Source organism: Choloepus didactylus, chromosome X (assembly GCF_015220235.1).
Source record: "Choloepus didactylus isolate mChoDid1 chromosome X, mChoDid1.pri, whole genome shotgun sequence".
Classification (NCBI taxonomy): Eukaryota; Metazoa; Chordata; class Mammalia; order Pilosa; family Megalonychidae; genus Choloepus; species Choloepus didactylus.
This window is the reverse complement of record NC_051334.1, coordinates 131,043,589-131,065,196: the sequence shown is the minus strand read 5'-3', so window position 1 is coordinate 131,065,196 and position 21,608 is coordinate 131,043,589. Positions and strand designations below refer to the sequence as shown.

The window sequence follows — 21,608 nt, the reverse complement described above, 5'->3', positions numbered from 1 at the left end:
AAGGAAAACAGATCAATTGTTGTCAATGGTTAGGGTTGAGGGAAGAGTTGACTACAAAGAGCTTACAAGAAAGAACGTATGGGGTGGAACTGTTCTGTTATCTTGATTATGGTAGTAGTTACAGGACTACGCATTTGTCAGAATTTACAGGACTGTACATTCTAATTTTAGTGTATGCAAATTTAAACATAAAAGAAAAAGCAGTAAGGAGGAATAGAATTTAGTGTTGAGAAGTTCACAGAACAGACAAGAAAACAAGATTGGAGAGAAAAAAGAAAATAAGATCAATGCTGGAAAGGCATCTAACCAATAGGAGGCCCAAAGGAAATAAAGAAAATGGAGGGGAAAAGATGATGATGACAGCACATGATATAAGGAAAATTTTAGCACTGTAGGATATGAGTATCCAGATTGAGAGTGAAAGGGTCCATGAAGTAGCCAGAACAATGAAACAACAAGGATCAGCAATGCATATAACAATGAAATTATGAAGTCAGGAGCTAAAGAGAAGATCTTAAAGCTTTCAGGGAGGAAAAACAGGTCATAGACAAAAGATCACAAATATGATTAACCACAGACTTCTCAACAGAAGTACTAGTAGCTAGAAAACAGTGAAGTTTGAGATTTGAGGGAAAATTATTTCCAACCTAGAATTCTATATTAGTCAATTAGAGGGAGAGTAGAACAAGGTGTTTTCAGACATGTAAGATCTCAAAAAATTTACTACCCTTTCTCAGTAGGCTAGGAGGATATTTCAACGCTAAAATAAATAAGTTAAACAAAACAAAACAAAAATGAGGAGGCATACAGTCCAGGAAACAGGGAACTAAACACAAGAGAGAAGCAAGGGGAATTTCTGGGATAAGGATGAAGTGTAAATCCCTGGAAGACAGATATTCAGCAGGACTAGAGAACAACCAGTTCAGATTAAAGGACAGAGAACTCAAAAAATAAAGTTATTGATAATCTGATGTGTTTGTACATATTGAGGGGAGATGTACAATTCTGTTGGAGAATTTGGAGTGGTTTCTATTGAAAGCTGAGCAAATGAAAAAATAAACAAAATGAGAGAAAACAGTTTTACAGGAAAGGAAATTAATCACTGAACACATACTACATGACTCAGATGCCGAGCAATACGAAAACTGAAATCTGATCTCATAAAAACTGATCAAACAGAATTAGGAGGATGCGAAAGGAAACGGGGAAGAGAGGGAATAGGAAGATAAAGGAGGTAGATAGAGCCTCCTTTCCATAGTAGGAAGTCTATAGATGTTATCCAAATTTTTAAAAGCAGTTTTAATAAAGCAGAAAAAAAACACAAGTTGAGCGTATTATTTTAAAAACATAAAATAATGTAATATTTATATAATATATAGGAAGGCAGGATCAGAGATGGGACATAGGACTGCTATTTCTTTTTAGAACTAGTAAATATTTTAAATTATTTATATGTATTACCTTAAAATAAAAATTAAAAATTAAGTTTAAAATTTTTATTCAGTGATAAACAAGAAACCGAACAGCATAATAAACTGTGAAAATAAATGATACAAGTAGAACTTTACAACTGGAAGTGATCTCTTACTTTACAGATACGAAACAGGTTTCGAACAATTACAAGACTTGCCCAAGTTTCCACAAGCAATCAATAATAGTACTGGGACTATCACTACGGTTTCCTGATTCTCGCATCATTACTATAAAGAAGAGGAATGGCATACCAAAGCAGAAACAGTATGAACAAAGGCTCAGAGGAGGTAAGGAAAAGGTTATGTACCCCAAATTAATACAATAGGATTTTTTTTTAAAGACCTGTGGGACAATACTAGACTTCAACCTGTAGGTAACAGAAAGCCATTTCAAGGTATGTCACGCTGCCCTTTGAAATACTATTGCACTTGAAATCCCAACTGGCTGAGTAATCATTCCTCTACCACAAACTAATCCTGTAAGCCTCTAGAACAGTGGTTCTCAAGAGGTGGGCATATGGAGATCACTGAGCTCTATGCCCAGATTCTGATTCAGCAAGTCTGGGATACGTCTTGAGACTATGCATTTCTAGCATGTTCCCAGGTGATGATGCTGCTGGACCAGGGACCACACTTTGAGAACTACTGCTCTAAAACAATGTGTTCCACAAGTTATTAATAAGTGTTCCTGAAAAGAGGATTCCAAGGCCAAACTTCTGAAAAATACTGCATAAGACTTGCTGACATTCACAATGTCTATTAGCAATAGTAAAGGCTCAAAATTTGCTTGATGCTTAACTTTCTTTGACCTGACCTTTTCCAAACCTTTTCTTTTCCCAAAGATCATCTGTTAACATTTCAAAGTTTGAGAAATGATGCTCTAGAAATTTCTCCATAATCAAAATCTAACTCAGTAAGAAATTATTCTTTGGCCCAAAAAAAAAAGTAAGAACCAGAACAATTCCACCTAAATTCTACTGGAAATCAAGCCAAAATCTAAACATGGCCCCATCAGAGGTTTCCCTACCCATGATTAGGTTCCTCCCTTTGATAACTTAAATAATGGGAAGACAATGAAATGAAAAATAATTACCTTGAAGACTTTTTAGGTACTCCATCTCTGGGTAGAGGTTAAAATTAAAAAATTGAAGAAAATTAAAATAAAATAATTAACATAATATTTTACCTGTCATGAAATTGATGTGGTGTAACTTTATAATTACTACTTTATATAATGAAATTTAGATTGAAATTATGGTTTGTGGTTTAACTGATATAATTATTTCTTCTTTCACTCAAGTGGGAAACTCTTTTTAGTAAAACATATGACCACTAGCAGTTTTAATTCTAAGATAATACTCCAGGTTTCAAACAACTAAATGAAGTATATATGCCTGCATTTTTTAAGTATATATTATCTTTTACATACAAGGTATAGTTGTATATACATAGGAAACACTGCTTTAAGTTCTTTTTTTGTTTGTTTTATGAAAGGCAATAAGGTACCATGAAAAGAATATTTTATGAGCTTGGTTATGCTACTTTAATCTCTTGGGTGTCAAGTCTTCTCATCTGTAAAATGAAGGAGATGGGCTGCATGATTTCTAAGTTTTCTTTCAGGTTTAAGGATAGTGATTCCCTGTGATTCTATGTTGGATAAAAAGTTTTGTGATTTACATGGTCAAATTTGTGATCAACATTGTCTGTAGAAATAGCTTTAGGGGGATTTGCCTATTATCCTGGAAAAAAAGTGAGGCTGACACATATAAAATAAATGATAAATTAGACCTCACCAAATGAAATAAACAGCCCTAGATTGTTTAAAATAACAAACACATGTATATACAACTTGTGACAGAGCCTGCTGAAAAGGCAATTAGTATTAAGGCACTTAGTATTAAATAATTTATTTCAATTATTTTTATTACCAAATAACATGGGACCAATTGGGAAAAATAATTCAATAACATAGACTCTATTTTTAAAGTCTTTCATTACTGAAAAATACAATGGTAAAGTTTTTAGAAAAAATGTTTCTTACCAGCACCCTGGAACTAGAACCCACCACTTCTTTTCCTGTTGGACATGCAAACAGAATTAGCAAAGCAGCATTTATGATGAAAGGGTTCTAACCCAATGGTTCTAAATCAAAACGTGGCCACAGACCTCAAGTTTTGGGAAGAAGAAAATAAAGGCAAGAAAAAGGATGAATTTCCAAGAGCAGTGATCCTTGTGCAGAAATGCAAACAGAATAAACATTACCAAGAACCACTTGCCTTTATTTCCTTCTCTTCCCACTTCTACATGAAGCATGATATCAGAGTAGACTAGAGAAAAAGGAATAAGGAAGCAGCAATTTTTTAAAAAAGTGTATCATACTGGCACAGGAATACTGAAGGTTGTGTTTTGCTTTTTGCTTGTTAGTTTTTTTTTTTTAATTTAAGATAAAGTGTCTGTTCATAAAGTGTCTGTTCAGTATAGAGACAGGAGATTCAGTAGAGGAAGAATAAAGACCAGAACTTTCTTTTCTTTGTTTTAAAGCACTGGAAAGATTAATTCATTTAAACTTCTAAATAAACTTTAATTCTCTTTACTTTATAACCCCAGCTAGAGACTGATTATGTATTTAAACATGAAATTCAAGGAAGACTCTGCTCTGTATCATTTAGAACCATGTATATACATATATATATATAGAGAGAGAGAGTGAAATCTAGGCAAACATCTCTAACCTTATTCCTACTTCTTAAAACAAAATAATCAAGGAAAAATTTATTATTTCAACAGCATTTTTAAATTTTCAAACATGCCACACACCTGGTTTTATATCTTAGAAATCACCTATGAGTAAAGTTAGTTTTATTAATTCACAAATAGCAAAACTGAGATCCAGAAAATTATTAATTCATGCCAAGGATTTAGGGATATCTTTCACTCCTAAATTTGAGCAGTATATTATTCACCCACTTCACACTGGCAGTAGATTAACGACCATTATGTTCTCCTGTACAAAAGGGGAGATGAACAGTGGGGAAAGCTGCAATATATTCCCTCTCACTTTATATTATCTCATAGATGACATTCCAACAGTGACTATCAGAATTCAGCAAATACTAAAAAAGCAACCTTGACAGGAAATGAGTACATAACAATATTGCATTGCTTTACTGGTCATCTTCAACAAATAGGCTAATGTAGTACCATCCTGACCCTACAAATGAAAAAATCCATTTAGTTCTTTTTGTCAATTAGAAACAGTGCTATGAGGCATTATGCATTACAGGGATTGAGTTAATAGTACAAGAGCATTAAGGTTAGTTTCAAAAGGTGTTGTCTGGTATGTTTTAAAGTTGAGAAGTTTATAATTTGCGTTATATTATAAAAACTGGGAATACTAAACATAAATGTACCTAATCAATAGGCTTTAATTTTAAGAGTCTAGGATTTATCACCAGAATATTAATGAACAATGGCCAAGGAATGAAGTTACTGAAGTTGGCCTCAGTCTAGGGATTCTTAACCTCCGGGGCCTCAAGGTACCTGTAAGCTCCCTGAATTCACTGCAAAATTATGTTTATGTATAAGGGAAGGAAGGAGTTGTTTTAAACAGTTCCATTACCCAAGGACACTCAAGAACCTTCGCCTTAGAGAAAAGGACTACAGCCATCAAAACAAAATCAAAATCAGCCATTATGGCTGGGATGTGGTAAAATTTCATAAACAAAGGCAATAAAGACCAAGAAGTGAAACACCAAAATAGATGGTGTAAAATGGTATAAGAAAGCCCTCAAAAGATTCTCCAAGAATCAACACCAAACTCAAGAAGCATGTATCCTACATTCCTGTTTGAAGCTAGCTAGATTTATCCACCCTTTGTCTAGCTACCTACAAAAATTTTAAGAATTAAACGAATGATACAAAATAAAGAATTCTGCTGTTCATGTGTGGAATAAACCATTTAATAAATAATTAAATCAAGTTTCCTTTAGTGGCTATCCTAAGCCTTTCTTCATGTAATCTTTAAAGGAAAAGATGTATATATTCTTTTCTCATATATAGTCTCTCTCTATATAGAATATATATTCTTATAGCTGCTTTTTATATGTATGATTTTTAACATCATACAAAATTTTAGCACAAATCCCCAATAGGTACCATTACTTCGCAGACTCTTAAATACCATTAGGGTAACTGTTATACTTTAGACATTATTCCTGTAAACACTTTAACCTACAAACTTCACCATACAATGTGATTTCTCTTCTGAACAAGAGACATACTAGACACTTTGGAGTTAAGTCAAAGCCAGGCATCCTAGAACCAATACCTAATCTTCATCAAGATGAGAAAAGAATATATACATAAGTACATTCATCATTTATAGAAAGCCCACTGTTTCAAAAGAGACTCAAGCATGATTTAAGACAAACTTCCTCCCCATCTAGTCTCCAGAGAAAGAATCATGTCTTGAGTCTTGCTGATAAAAAGAAGATTCTCATTATATATTTTTGTTAAAAGAGTGAATGAATGAATATATATATATATATTTATGAAGTAAAGCTGAGAGTACTTGATGACCAATTAGATATAAGGGGCAGTATAAGAGTCAAAGCTTGGAGGACTGACTAGACTGACACCATTAATAGAGATAAGGATCTCAGAAACATGAAAAGGAGAAATCCGAGTTTGGAGATATAGAAAGGGGAATCATCAGTTGTAGAAGCTCTGGATGTGATGAAAATACCAAGAAATAATAAGAGGAGCAAAAATAGAACCCTAGAACTGAAATATATGAAAAGATAAAAGAGCCAGTAAATAATTTGCAATCAAGTAAATGAACTAGGAGAGTTTCTCCACATGAGTTCTATGAGTAGCAATCAATATGCTTTTAAATAGCAATGTAAAAGATGAAACAGGTTATATACCTGTGGCTATCATACCATCTGAATTTTGCGGGATAGTCCTGATTTCGAATATTCTGTCCTATTGTTCCCATAAATGATGAAACTATCCTGGAATTCAGTGTTGTAATTATAACTCCCAGATATCTCTTGGACTCTTCGGCAGCATAAAACTCCTTTTTCAGATTATATACTGAATTCAGTTTCCTCATTTGTAAACTGGGACAGTAATAGTAGCTATTTCATAGGGTATTATAAAGATTAAAGGGGTTCATACATGTAAACTGCTTGGAATAGTACCTGATACAGACCAAGCACTCAACAATTGTTAACTACAATTATTCTTGTTACTTTTTGTTCCTCGCCTTCCCCATGAAAATACAGTACTAGTTGTAGGGCAGAAAACTTATCACCACATGCTATCTTGACCACCCACTCCAAATCTTCCCCAAAAAGCTAATAAAATCAACTGCCCAGATATTTCATTTTTCAAACTATATGCAGAGTTTTGGTTATATCTGACAATTTTGTATTATGAACAAATCAGAGGGATGACTTAGGTGATTACACCTTAATAAAGAGCCAAGAAAAAATATCTACATAGTAATAGTCATTCAGGACTTATTTTTATTCTTGGAAAACTCTTTCTCAAACTATTAACCAAAGAAGTGGTATATTTTTATACATATTTTCTGCATGTATATATATGATTTATATTAGAAGCACACAAATCAATGCTCTAATGTATCTACAAATTAGACACTTGGTAATACTTTTAGATAATGACTATTTTTAAATGTTTAAGAGCCCCACATCAAATCCTTTAGCTTTCTTTCCTCTTAAGTATAAGCACACACTTCATTTAAAACCCTTAACTCCCAAGGTCATCCCACAATCTCATCACTTTTCATCTACTCTAATACCATAAACTTGCTACTATTATCTGTTCACCCCTGAACCTATCCATGGTGTGAATTTCCCAAAATAAGCTCTTTCTTTTGCTTCTTTAGCCTTAGAAAATTAAATACTCCTAGGAGAAAACTGCTAAATAAACTGCATTCCACTTACTCACTGATTTCAAGAACCTGAAGCCCCATTAGCTGTATAATGAAACTAAACCAGATTTAACTTTATTGAGCAAATATTTCAAAGAGAATTTTGATTTACAATAATTTTTTGTAAGGACTAAATAAGATGTGAACATAACAATTATCTTAGCCTGTTTCCTCATCTGTAAAATGAGTGGTCTGAGCTCATCTTTAAATTCTCTTCCAACTACCTAAGCCTGCAATCTTTGTCTTAAAAGTCTTCATTCATCCAGTCTAAGTATCAATCCCATCCACAGCATTTTGCTAGATTCCAAATAACTGAGGAATCACGTTTCTAAGTGTGACTCTACATCCTAAGTAAAGAATGGGATGCCATATACCAAAGTAAAATCCAATATGTGAAATTCCTCTTAAAATAAACTACCAATTTCTGGAAATACACAAAACCTTCCTTGGAATGGATTAGACAACTAAAATAAATACTAGGCAAACAATTCTAAAGAAACAATAAGACTACAACATCTATTATGGTCTGGTAGAAAGAACACAGACAGGACTGGGAGTCAAGGAGATGCTTCTACTGGCAGCTCTGCCAAAAGCTGTGTTATTTTGGGTAAGTCATAACCTCCAGCCTTTCCTCATCCGAAAATCAATGGAAGTGGACTGGATAATTTTGAGGATCACTGCCTCAAAATGATTCTAAGGTATCGTTTCATTTAACCCCCCACAAATGATATAAAATTTCACAAAGCTGTAGTAAGAGATGTCACTACACACAGCTGACACCATAGGCTTAAGCCTCCCCTAAATGATATGAGGGAACCTAGGTAATGCATTCTTGTGCTAAAGTATGAGGCACATGATTTGGGGGCCCATATGGCTTTTTACATGTCTGGTGTTTTGTTTTTGATTCTCTATAGTTATTTGTATTCATGCCATAAAAGAACTATAAAAGACTGAGTGACCAACATAAATTTTAAGCCACAATTTTCCATCAGTGAGGGAAACTCATTATAAAAAGGGCCCAGAAAACACCCAGATTCTTTCTATGGATTTGTACAGCCTGTCCCATAAAGCATCAGTATAACATACACAAACAATTAGGATTATGGTGCTGTGAATTTTCAACTATGTACATTTAGATTACTCACTTTTTAGATTATTCTCAGCAAAATTTTAATCCAAGTTGGCTTCCTCCTGCTACCCAGAGTACTTCTCAGCCACCACCTTCTACCATTAGTAAGAATTTATTTTAATATTAGCCTAAGTAAAACACAATCAGGAAAACAAATCTACAAGAACATTATATAACGCATCCCAAGTAAAATGTTTGGAACATTCAACCTTTTTGGGATAATATGATAGGTCTTTAAAATGGATGTTCTATTTTTATGGATAAATTATATCTAAACTTTTTGCCAGAGAACTATGGACAGTTAAGGATAATCTAGTTTAAAGGAATTGAGACCATTTAGTCAAAAAGAATTTCACAATGTACTTATCTTGAGTATCTTGCGAATTTTAAAACCATATATTTGTCAAATCATTTACTATTAGTTTGTAAAACTTAAAACACATAAATTCTAAATTTCTTTATGATGTTACAGTAAATGTTTCAATACCATTGTGAGATAGGTCCTTAAACATAACACTAAGTCCTACTGGTAGAAGTCTTCTTTTGATTTCTTCTTCTCAAACCAGTAAAGCTTTAACATTGGGTGAAATTATTTTGCCTCTTTCTATTTATGGTTTAGAGAAAAAAGCTAACACATCCACTCCACTCTATTCTGGCAGATAAAAGTAGTTTGTCCAGGTTCAATACACCAACTGACTTCGCAGTTCATCTTTTTTAGGCAATTATTGAACATTTTATTTCACAGAGCACAATCTATCATTTTTGTTTGCCTTTTTCCCCCTCAGATTATGAAGCTAAAGATGCAGACCTCATTCAAAAAATTTTTCAAGTTTGTTAGTTTCATTTTGTATTCTAAGTAACATCACACTAACTACATTTATAGTTCTTCTCAAGCACTTTATCTTAAAAAGTTTTCAAATTTCATTGACTTTTTCATGACTGCAAATCCATTTGGGATTCTAGGATAAAACCTGCAAATGCCTACTATATATCTCTTTTACTAAAATATTAAGATTAGGGAAAATCTAGGTCTACTACATTGCAGTTAGGATTTGGACCCAAGTGCAAATGTCCACACCATAAAATTTTCTATGCCTTCTACAGATATAGGCAGTTTATTAATTTATATCATTCTGCAAATATATATATATATATATATATATATAATTTGATTTAATCACATTCCATAGGTTGGATTTGGGGGGTGTTTTTAAAGTGTTGAGAGTTTAGCATTTATTTTTGTAATCCAACAACTTTATCCAAAAATGCAGAAAATTTTTCTGGCTGGCCAAGAGGAAAACATTTCAGTGTTGATAAGTCCATTGACTGTAACAGCCCAGGAAGTGTGCTAAAACAAAAGAAGAAAAATATTAGGTAACATGGGAGAAAATTCCATAATTCATCTGCTGCCCACTTGATGACTGATTCTAACTTCCAAGCATACAGTTTTGCTTTTCAAAATGTACATGTGAATTTATGTACTTTAATAATATAGGTACATATACTAAGAAAAGATTATTAAAGCAAAATAGGGTAGTACATAACGTCAAAATTAATTCAGCAGATGTTTTTTCTCTTACATCAACTGAAATATTTCAGAAACGTTATTTCATGAAAGGCATGTTCATATGGCTTTGTAATATTAATCAGGTGTAGGCAGATATAAATTGAAGCAAAACTAATGTATGAAAAAGGAATAAATGAAACCAAAAGTAATAGCCTCCAGACAAGAAAAATAAGCTGGGAAAACTCCTAGGCCATGCATGAAGATTGTGAAGTAACTTTTTTGCTGGTAATTTAGTATCATAAAGCCATACATAATTAAGCAATAATCACCATGCATGTTGGAAAGAATGTTCTAAACCACAACATAAACTATCACTTCAGAAATTTAATTAAACCAACCACTTAAATTAGAACAGACATAAAACCACCCAGCCTAAAATGAAAATACAACCAATCAACCAATTATTGATTCTTACTGCTTTCATGTGTGACTTTCTTGAAATTAATTTAAGAAAAAGATTTCTAAAACTGTAAAATATGAAAAAAATTGGAGACTTGTGTGGCTTCCTTTTCATCCTAAGTAGAAAGTTAGGGTGTGTTTATGAAATCAATGTTTTTCTTTAACTGTACTGACATAAAATCAAAGGTGATTTAACATTTAGAATGAAAATACTCAAGTATCTGGAAAAATTGATTTACATAAACCAGTTAGGAAAATGAAAATGTATTCCTCAAAACAAAATGATTTTAACTTCTAACAATCTCAACTACCCAAGAGCAGATATGCCCATTATCTGAAGCCAACAAAAATTTTAATTATCTAGTTTGTTGCCAGACTTATTATAATACTTCAAGAATGACTTCTGTATTACAAAGCCACCTTGACATCCCTTTTCTTCCATCACTACAGGGATGAGAACCAACAATTGCTCCTGAATCAATCACTGAATCTGCCCCCCTCAATGAGAACAGGGATCTTTCTTTTATAACTGATATATACCAAATGCCTAGAACAGTGCTCAGTCCATAGCAGATGGTCAATAAATACTTATTTAACGAATGAACAAGTATTTACTGAATTCCTGAGACAGAAGCAGTAAAAGAAAGCTTATTACATTCTAGCCAGTTTCTTCCAGGGTTTATTTTTTATTTAAAAATTAATTTCAATTTACTGTAACTTAAAAACATATATTCTGAAATGAGTCCATGAGGTTCTTTTTTTAAAACATCAATTAGAATAAGTTTTAAAGTTAAAAAAATTGGGAGTACTGACCTGGCCTTTTGGCAAGCTTCTTCTAGTGACTTAAGGAACTAAGAGAAAACAAACCAGCAATTTTCTTCATCCTTCTATTGTGATGTTGATCAGTTCCTGTTGAATTCTAATACAGTTCCAGAAAATAATACTCCTTACCATAAAGTATTCCTCTGTTTAAAATGCTCCAATGGCTTCTCACTGAATATAGAATAAAATCAGAACTCTTATATGAGCTATCCCTGCTGAGCCTCATCTTGTATTAGACTCTCCCTTGCTCACTATGCTCCTGTCACACTAATCTTCCCCGTTTCTCAAACACACCAAACTCCAACGTCATTCCTAACCTAGGGCCTCTGCAACTGCTGTTCCTCCTCAGCTCAAATATCATGTGCCCAGTCATACCTTCCCTGTCTATCCTATCTAATAATTAGTCTTCACCCTAGCTATCACATCACCCTCTCTTATTTTCTTCACAGCACATTTCACTGTGAAATTATCTTGATCATTTATTTGTGAACTTGTTTACTGTCTGCCTCACCACTAGAATGTAAGCACCATGAGAGCAGGGACTTGATCTCATTTCCCACTGTATACTCAGCACCTAAAGCAGTACATGCCACATATTAGATGTACTGGAAAAATAAATGAGTAAATTTAATTTAGATTCCAGTGGATTTACTGAAGGCAAAGCCTTCATTTAAAATAAGCAAATGCCTTCCCTGAATAATGAAAATCTAAATAATGAATGCAAAATTTATATTCTGAGACTGGTGCACCCAGATGAACACACACACACACACACATTCTCTCTCTCTGATATTCACATGCAAAGAAATAGTCACAGACACACAAAGAAATACACAGATCACATTCAAAGTGGGAGATAAAACAAATGAAAAGGGATTTATAGGTGAGAAAATCAAAGATTGTTTGACAGGTGGGAGAAGGTAAGAAGCAGAAGAGACAAACAGGTTAGTAAGTGGGTAAGAAGAACAGTTAGGGAGGAATTAAGACAAGAGTTCACTCAATCAGTCTGTAGTATACCTGCAGGTGCAGTAGAAAAGATGCCCCTCTTTGTGTAACTGCTTTGCCAATTCCAGCTGATGACTGTTCATCAATTTTTCATTTATAATCACAAGTGGCTTTCCTCATTCCAGAATCTCCAAACAACTTCCTGCACCTACAAAAATAAATTAAAATTGTTAACACTGTTTTTGAAAAGTTAAGATTTTCCACCATTTCTTATAAGCTAGAAATCAGAAGTTGAAAAACTTAGTTGGCACAACTACAAACCAGGCCTTTCAATTATACAACAAAATGACAAAATTATACAACAAAATGACAAAAGTACAATTATCAGTTGCTGTCTAATGTTACAAACCTGACTTGAAAAATACATGACTTTATAATTGTCAACAATTTTACAGCCCATGATTCAGTGCCTTGCCACTTGACCTCTAGTAGTAACACGCTGGGAATGGCCTTGAACCCATGTAAGACTGAGGTCCAACATACTGACGTGAAACTATACCTCACTTCCATTCAAAACCATGCAGAAAAAAGGAAGCCTTTAGTAGTGAAAGGCACCATCCCCCAAATAGTAAAGGACAGCTCTCCATGCATATGTATATACATAATATTAGGACAGTTCAACTTTGAAATCTAAAATCATTTAGATATTTCAAATGGGACAGAGGAGACTGATAAGTGCGTAGATAAATAATTTTAGTAAACTATTCTACGGTAGTAATTGAGAACAGACTCTAGCACCAGACTGTTAAAAGTCTGTTTAACTTGCTGGACAAGTTACTTAACCTCTCTGTGTCTCAGTTTCCCCAACTGTAAAATGGAGATACTAATATTGTTTAGTTCATAGGATTATTTGGAAGGATCAAACAAGTTAATGCACATAAAGCACCTAGAACAGTGCCAAAAGTTCTGCTATTATCCTATACATTTTTAATCACCAATCTGTTGGTAATGTCTGTTTCTAATGACTTCTCGCCTCAAACTAGATTTTTTTAAGAGCCAAGAAACTAACCCCCTTTCTTATCCAGCAGTCAAAATTGCAATGTTCTCCAAAAGCAATTCTTTTTAAGGTACTGGAAGTCTGATTAACTAGATCAAAAATTTTTTTCTGAAGAGCAGGCCATGACTTACACAATTTGTGGCTGCTAAAGAGTATTTTCAACTGCATTCATTCCACACTCACATTTAGTAGAAATGTAAAGATTCTTTCAAAGCCAATTTCTCCATGATTAATTCAACCAAGTAGCAGACTGAACACTCCTTCAATAGGAAGCCCAGCAGGTCTAAACCCAAATACTAGTTTCAAGTCTGACATGACACTGGGTAATTTGTGTTGCCCCTGTGTTGCTTACTGTAAAGTCGAATTAAAGGGATTAATTTCTCATCCTCTCTCACCCAGCCATAAAACAATCTCTCCAATAAACTTCTCAATTGTTACATTCAAAAAATTCAAATTATTATATTCAAAAGGGCTACGGCGAGTTATTCTAGTGATTTTACCCCCGAACTGTTCAAGTTACAGTCACTTTATCAAAAACCGAACCCTGAGATTCTAAGGCAATTTACCTGCGTGACTAATAACAAGATCTGCTTTCTGAAGGTCTTCTTTCAACGAATTTTTGTACCTGTAAACATCCAGAATAAATGATTCAGTACTGAACGGTTCAGGTACCACAGTTCCTCTACCAATTTGTAGGATAAGTCGGTTGTAACCAAGGTTCTTGATTATCTGGAAAAGGAAGAGGAAAAAAGCGGACCTTTTAACAGGCTACTGAAAAAAAAAAAAAAAACGAACAAACAAAACAAACAACAGAAAAAGAACGGGCCCTAAAAAAGTCAGCGCTCAGACCGGAGCAGAGGCTGCCAAGTAGTCTGTGGCTGATGTTAGTTTTCAAAAATAATCCTGTCTCGTAACGAGATCCGAAAATCTACTTTACTAGCCCTAATGCATATCAGCGACTCGGCTCACCAAGTCGTGAAATAACCGGTCCCGCGAGAAATATGATACCAGGCAAAGACTCTGAAAAAGGCATCAAAAACTAGGGGTAATACCAAGTGGTTCCGTCTCACGAATTTGGCTGCAAGAAGACCGAGTCCTAAGCTGAGGACGCGCTCAGGAGGCGACCCAGCGCCCGAAGACGCCACACACGGAAAAAAGCGCGGGCTCCGCCAAGAGGGAGAGCGAGCCGAACGGGGGGAAGGGCAGGGGCGGCGCGAGGCGCCCGGACGGCGGGCTTGGCGAGACGAGCTGCAGGCGCCCAGCGAACGGCGATCGGCCTAGAGGGCCCCCCCAGGGAGCGGCCGTCTAGGAGCTGCAGCCGAGGCGGGCCAGAGACCGGGAAGGCGGGGTCAGGGAGGCGGGCGGGAACCTGAGACCGGAGTGGAGGAGCAGACGGAAGGAAGGGCAAAGCCGGAGGCCGGAGAGGCGGAGGCGGAGAACGGAGGGGGAAAACCAGAGAAAGGAGGAGCTGGAGAAAGGACGGGGAGGAGCAGCCAGGGAAGGACTCGGCGAAGCTGGGCGGGGAAAGCAGGAAGAGGGAGCCGGAGGAGGACCCAGACAGGCGCAGGGAGGAGCCAGAAAAGGGGCGGCGGCACCTGAGGTAGAGCTTCAGGGATTTCTTTCCGAGCGCTGCGATCAAGGAAGGGTGGCCGAAACTAGTTAGCCGTAAGGCTTGCAGCGGAGAGCGGCCAGTGAGGCCGCCGCCCGCCCACCTTCTCAACTCACTCGGAGACTATCGTACGCCGATACACACGCAATAAGGTGATCAAAGCTGGTAGTCCCTACAGTAACGAACAGGCACTTCATTGCGAGGGTTCTATAAGTCCGAATTTCAGGGGCCGGATGTGACGTAGTAGCGGAGGTCACGCGGCCTGCAGCGACCGCGTTCTGTGGTGAAGGCGGAAGCTGGTGGGGCGGGGCCAAAGACTAAGGCGTTTTTATTGGGTTTTACTGAGCGATTTCTATGTGCTAGTAACTGTTTTAGGGCTTTTGAATGTTGGAGTTCATGGAACCCTCACAATAAAGGAGTGGGGAATTGCAAAGTTTAATGCATTTTTTCAAATAATGTGGTTAAGAGGGGAAAAAAAAACAACCCTAGCACCGTATCCTAAACTTTGTTTTTGCATCATTGCTTGAGCATCACAATTCTTTTAACGACAAGAAGTTTGAGATTCTTGGTTTGGCAGGATAGCATTGGAACAAGGGTTTCATTTCCGTTGTGTTGAGAGGATGTGAAAAAGAAGTGCCTGGGTTTTTGTTTGTATGTTTTGTTTTATCACACTTTATCCTGGGCTCAACTTCCAGCTATGATTCTTAAGTAGCCAGCTTTTCTGTAGTGGTTCTGGGAAGTTTCAGAGACAGTTATTTTCACTAGAAAGCATTATATGTGAAATAGGTGGTTAGGCTTGATGACCTCATAAAATGTTCTGACTCCTAGATCTATAATTCATAGAAGCCTTCCGCATTTAAAATATAAAATTACACATCAGCATAAAATACCACAGATAAATTACACTTAGGCATGTACAAGAGGAGGTGATTTCTCAAGTGTCTTTATCTTACCACCATCACACCATTGTTAAAATCATTGTCCACTCTATCGCCTTATGTTTTCTGTGTTTCCTCCTTAAAGTCTCACTTCAGCTCTTATTTTTGCTCTGCCTTGCCTTGCTATATACTGGAGCTGTGAGAAGAAATTTTTGTAAAGCGGAAAAGGATTGGATGTGAATTAGGCCTAGAATCTAGACTTAGAAGACCTCTTAGGCGTACTTCTACAGGAGGGTTCCTTTAAATCGTGTGTAGCTTGGGTAATTGTCATTTTGATGAGTGATGTGTGGTTTAAGGGTAAATACAAGTAGAAAAAGAAAAAAAAATCCCCTGGTACAATAAGGGAGAGATCCCTCCCTTCCCTTTTCTTAGAGCTTTTTTTTTAGAAAACTTGTAATTGTGCATCCTTGCTCTGCCCCTTTGAAGCTGTCTGTATACCTTTGCTAGCTTTACAACCCAGGGATTTATTTCTCAAGGAACTGAGAGTCATCTCTGAAATGTAAACATCAAGGAAGATTGCAGCCTTATTCCCCCATTTCCTTTAGGTGTCTGGCTCCAACTTGTAATTATCTAGTAGTCATAGAGATATGAAAAGTTTTATTGTTCCTTCGGATAACGGCAATTAGCAAACGCAGAGGCCACCCCACCCAATTACCGTTGGTGCTGTCAAGTCCTCTTGCTTGAAGACTAGTTTTCCTTTTTTCTTGAGAACATGTATGTAATGGATTGTATTTGCTTGGCTATAGAAAAGAGTGAGCTTTCTTTCTTTCTTTACAGTCTCTTTAGCGGATTACCTGTGAAGCATCACATTCTGGTTTAATGCTTATTCAGTAATAAAATTGTTTTTCTTCCTCTTCTACCTTTGTGGAGAAGTTTTCTGGGTTGAGAGAAGATTTTGTTTTTCATTATAGTACCCAACAGCTGCTGTCCCTTTCTTGACACCAAATTTCACAAATTAATGATAAAGTGAAACTACAGTTTAATAATAATAAATGTAGAAGGATTATGATTCAATAATAAAGCATAAACACAATCATATTTTCTGCCCTTTAACAGGGGTAAAATAAAAATATTTATTGAAATACAAAGACAAAATTATTCAAAATTTTACCTGTTCTAAAAAAATACAGGACTTATGGTTTCTACATGTGAATCAGAGATCCACAATACCTCAGTTTTTCTGAATTATACCACAAAGCACACATGCTGCAGAATCTTCCTAAAATGTGAGTTAATAAACAAATACATAAACTATTAAAATACAATCCTAAAAATAGTTTCCAAAACAACCTCTAGCTGATATGTTAGACTAGTAGTGTAAAGATAGATCAACATATCCTGGACACCACACCACCCTGTCACTGATAACCTATATGAACTCAGAGAACTCACTTAACCTCTCTGAGCCTCAGTTTCTTCATTTATAATGACAATAATAAATTCAGATTAGAGGGTCTTAGAATTTGCCCTTTTTAACTCCACACTTTATAAGAGCAAATATTCTGCTATTTGATAACAAAGCAGGAAAAATGAAAGTTCTTTTTAATAAATAATATAAATAATGATTTAATATTGATGCCATACTCTATAGTAATCATATTGATTCTCATATTTATAATTAACATTTGTATAACACTTTACATAACTAACGTTTGTGTAATACTTTAAAGTTTTACTAAATATTTTCATATTCATTATATTTAATCACTCACCATCCCTATTACTATTTTATTATTATCATTATTATTACTTCATTTCTGATTTATATATGGTAGCAGCAGTGATCGAAAATTTGGTTTTATGATATGACCATTTGATCTCTCTATAAATGGATTAATGTTAATGCATTTTAAAGACCTGATCTGTTGGGCAATTTTGTCTATTTGTCTATTTTGTCCTCAAATCTATTAAGAATTTCATGCCACCAGGAAGAACAATAGGCCTTTGGTATCTTGATTAATGAGTATTTGTGTTTGCATTTACACTTGATCTGTGGCTTAAATTGTACACCTGAAGTTATAAACTCTGTGTATCTATCTATGTGGCTGTAATTTGGAAAGACCTTTACCTCTCATTGTGTCTTTGAATTGTTTTCCTATCTCTGGAAGATGTTAAATTAAATTAAAGGAGCATTGTTCTTATTGGCTCAGAGAGAGAATAAGTACATATATAAGTTGGGTGTTCCTAAAGTTCCCAGATAATAAGAAAATTGAACTTCTAATACTTTCAATGTGCTAGACTTTAATAAAATGTCTTCTTTCAGAAATTAATCCAGAAATGTTTAAAGAATCCATAATTGCATAATTAAGGGATATCTGTGGCCATATCTTTTCTTTGATTTATCAGCATTAAATGTAATAAAAGCATACATTTTATTTTACTTGGGTGTGTTTTTCCTAAGCATATACAGGTTTACTGATCACATAAGTTAACATTACTCCTAAAAAATGTTTATGATTATAAAAGATGTAAATTTGTGTTCAACTAAATTGAAATGATTATTCTGCAAACTTTTTACTTCAACAGCAACTATGTTTTGTAGTACGTCAGCTTGAGGATAATGTCCATGATCTTTAAGCAATTTAAAATCTCATGAGTTAATTAATGGATGGTTATTGGATAGCTAGATACTTACAAAATATTGAAGCATTGATTTAAACTAGGCATAATTTTAAGTTTATATACTTTTGCTTCTTATTTTTAAATGCTGTAGAAAAACTGTATATTGAAGTCATGTTAATGTGCTCATTTTTGCCACTTGGGGACATAATAAAAAGGATTTGTGTAGCTTTAAGCAGTTTTGTCGTATATTCTTGAGCTCTGCTAGTCTGTTAAAATGCTTGTGTATACTAGACAGTTATCAATTACCTACCCTACACATTTCTCTTTAAAATAAAAGTTACTTTGGATAAAAGTTAAATTTAATATGGGTGGTTCAGTCTCTAAGGAGTAATTGTGACAGAGAATTACAATAGTCTATGTGCTTTTGTTTTTCAAGGAAAAGGGAAGTTTGTTCCCTACAGCTGGTTTTGGTTTCCAGAGCCCTTTACCCTCTTAAAAATTATTGAGAACCCAAAGTGCTTTTGTTTATGTGGGTTATAGTTATTGATATTTACCATATTAGAAACTACAACTGAGAAAATTTTAATATACTTATTTACTGATTCATTAGAAAGTGATGATGATGAATGCATTGCATGTTAACATAAATGACCCATTTTTAATGAAAAATAGCCATATTTTTCAAAACAAAAATTCTTATGAGAGGAATAGCATTGTTTCACATTTTTGCAAATCTCCTTAATATCTGGGTTAATAGAAGGCAGCTGGATTCTTATATCTGCTTCTGCATTTAATTTGTTGCAGTATCATACATCATATAACCTCTGGAAATCTCCGCTGTATACTCATGAGTCAAAAAGGCAGATAGCATCTTTGTTTTATTATGAAAATCCTTTTGACCTCTCAGATCCTGTAAGAAAATATGAAAGCGCATAATGACAGACAAAACTTGGAAAGTGTATTTTCTTTACTTTTATTTATAATACCTGAGTCTAAAAGGAAAGTAGGAAATATGTTAAAATGTTTATGATATTATGTCAGTTTAGATGGATTTGCTTCCTTTATTTACTAATTAATGCCTCCACCTACAACATGATAGGTTACTCTTTACCTTCTGCATCACCTGCCTCGATAGCAGAGATTTTGTATTTTAGAAAATTATTTTCTATGATTTAAGTTGACTCTATTAAGTCCTTGATGATTTAAGGGGAAAAAAAATACCTCAAACAAAGCCTCTTCAGTTATGAAATAGCTAACATTATTTTCAATATTGTTACCATCTTTATTTTTAAATGCTTTATTTTTTTTTACTTTGATTAAATAGGTAAGGAAGTATTATTTCTCAGGCACTCATGATCCCATCATAATAAAGTGCACAAGTCTCATCTGACAACTCTTAATTTTGCCTTCCCAAAATTGGTTCCTAAATTTAGAATAAATAAAATTTAAAATTTCAGGATATCTTTTATACCTAAAACTGCTGAGATTTCTCAAAGGGCCCTCTGGAAAATCACAAAAATATGTTCTTTCACCTTATAAAAAGAGGTGGAAATAATTAGGTCTGTTTAACAAGTTACTATTGTAAAAGTTACATGGGAAAAGTTGTCACCTTGGAAGAGACATTTAGCCTTCCCTAAGTTAAGTTTGTTTGGGTAAAATGTTATTAATATAAATATTTCAGAAATTGTATGCTATATGGAAAGGCCCTGGCAATTTGTCAAGACCCTCCCTATCCATAATGTTATTTTACCCTCTGATCAAAACTCTTAGGAAAGAGTTATGTAGTGAACTCTAATACACAATTTTCCTCCTCTGTATTATGATAGCAGTGGGTACAGCAGTAAATTAACCACAGCCATTAAATCTCTTAATGCTTTTGTTTTACTCTGAAGCTCACCTGAAGATTCTACTGTAAACTACAGTTAGTGTCTTCAACAAAGAATGATGTCAGATGTTCATGGAAGAAGACTGTACTAAGTACTTCATGTAATTTCAGACTTCCGGGCTGACATCACTTAGATAACTTTCAAACTATACTAGTGGTCTGAGTCAAGATTTCCAGGACTCTTCAGTCCATTGAAAGGTACTAACCACTATAGAATCACATAACCTAAAAGTGTGCTGGACATTGCTTCTCCTTCCATAAGATATCCAGTAACTTTTTCCCTTTCAAAATCTTTCACAATTTTTCATGACACATGAAACCTAGGTGTTCTGGCATACATTTAAAAAGAAATATTATGCACACTTACCCACATAAAATAAACATGGAGCTATTGCTGAGAATCTAAAGGAAATATGGAAAATAAAGTAGCATTAGTGATCACTATGACTAGGGTGATTTCATATTCATTTTAGATAGCCAAAGATCTATTTTATTTTTAAACTAATTCAGAAGAAAATTGTAACAAATGCATGCCATATTAATTTATTCATACTCATTTATGTTTCTTTGATTTTGCTTCTGCTATTTTCTCTGCCTCCCCATTGTTGTGCCTAAACAATCCTTCAAGATTCAGCAGAGGTGTAATTTCCTCTAGGAAACCTTCTCCAACCCTTGTAAGGAATGCTGTAACCCTCTTTGCCTACCTCTGTCATAATTCTTAATGTTGAAATCACTTGTATGTTTTTCTCCTCATCTAGACTATTAAATCCTAAAAGGTAGAGATCAGATCCTAAAAGGTAGAGATCACCTCTAAATCATCTTTAAATTCCCAGCATCTAGTTAGTGCTTTTCCTAGAACCTAGTTGATACTCAAGAAATGTTTATTGAACTAAAAAGAATTAAATTATTAGGTACTATGCAAGGCCCTATGGCAAATACAAAGATTAATAAAACATAGTTTCTATTCTAACCCAACAATAGATTGTTTTATTCATAGGCTGATCAATGCTTTGTGGACTTTTAGAACTCAGAAACCATGGAATTCATTCTTCTTATTTTACAGACAGGAAAGAGACATTCAAATAGATTGGTTATATTAATAACAGAGCTAAGGATTGAACCCAACCCTTCTAATGCCTTTCCAGTGCTCCATGCAGTATGCTGACCCATCCTTAAACAATAAGCCTACAACATCATTATCTGCATTATAATATAAAGCAACAACATCAATATAATTCTTAAAGGATAATAAACCAGAAATGTTTCT

At 34.7% G+C, this 21,608-nt stretch overlaps 1 protein-coding gene and 1 pseudogene across 1 annotated transcript in view; both read right to left on the bottom strand.

Moving 5' to 3' along the window:
* The window catches only part of LOC119522571 (putative bifunctional UDP-N-acetylglucosamine transferase and deubiquitinase ALG13), a 97,823-nt gene extending 88,106 nt beyond the window's left edge, over window positions 1-9,717 (bottom strand). The window contains exons 1-3 of the mRNA XM_037820986.1: window positions 8,574-9,717; window positions 3,514-3,548; window positions 2,566-2,592 (exon numbers count right to left, since the gene is read on the bottom strand). The gene's annotated coding sequence lies outside the window, so the exon portion shown is untranslated. The remainder of the gene's footprint in view (window positions 1-2,565; window positions 2,593-3,513; window positions 3,549-8,573) is intronic.
* Window positions 9,718-11,525: 1,808 nt separating this feature from the next.
* Window positions 11,526-15,179, bottom strand: LOC119522573 (annotated as a pseudogene).
* Window positions 15,180-21,608: the final 6,429 nt, after the last annotated feature.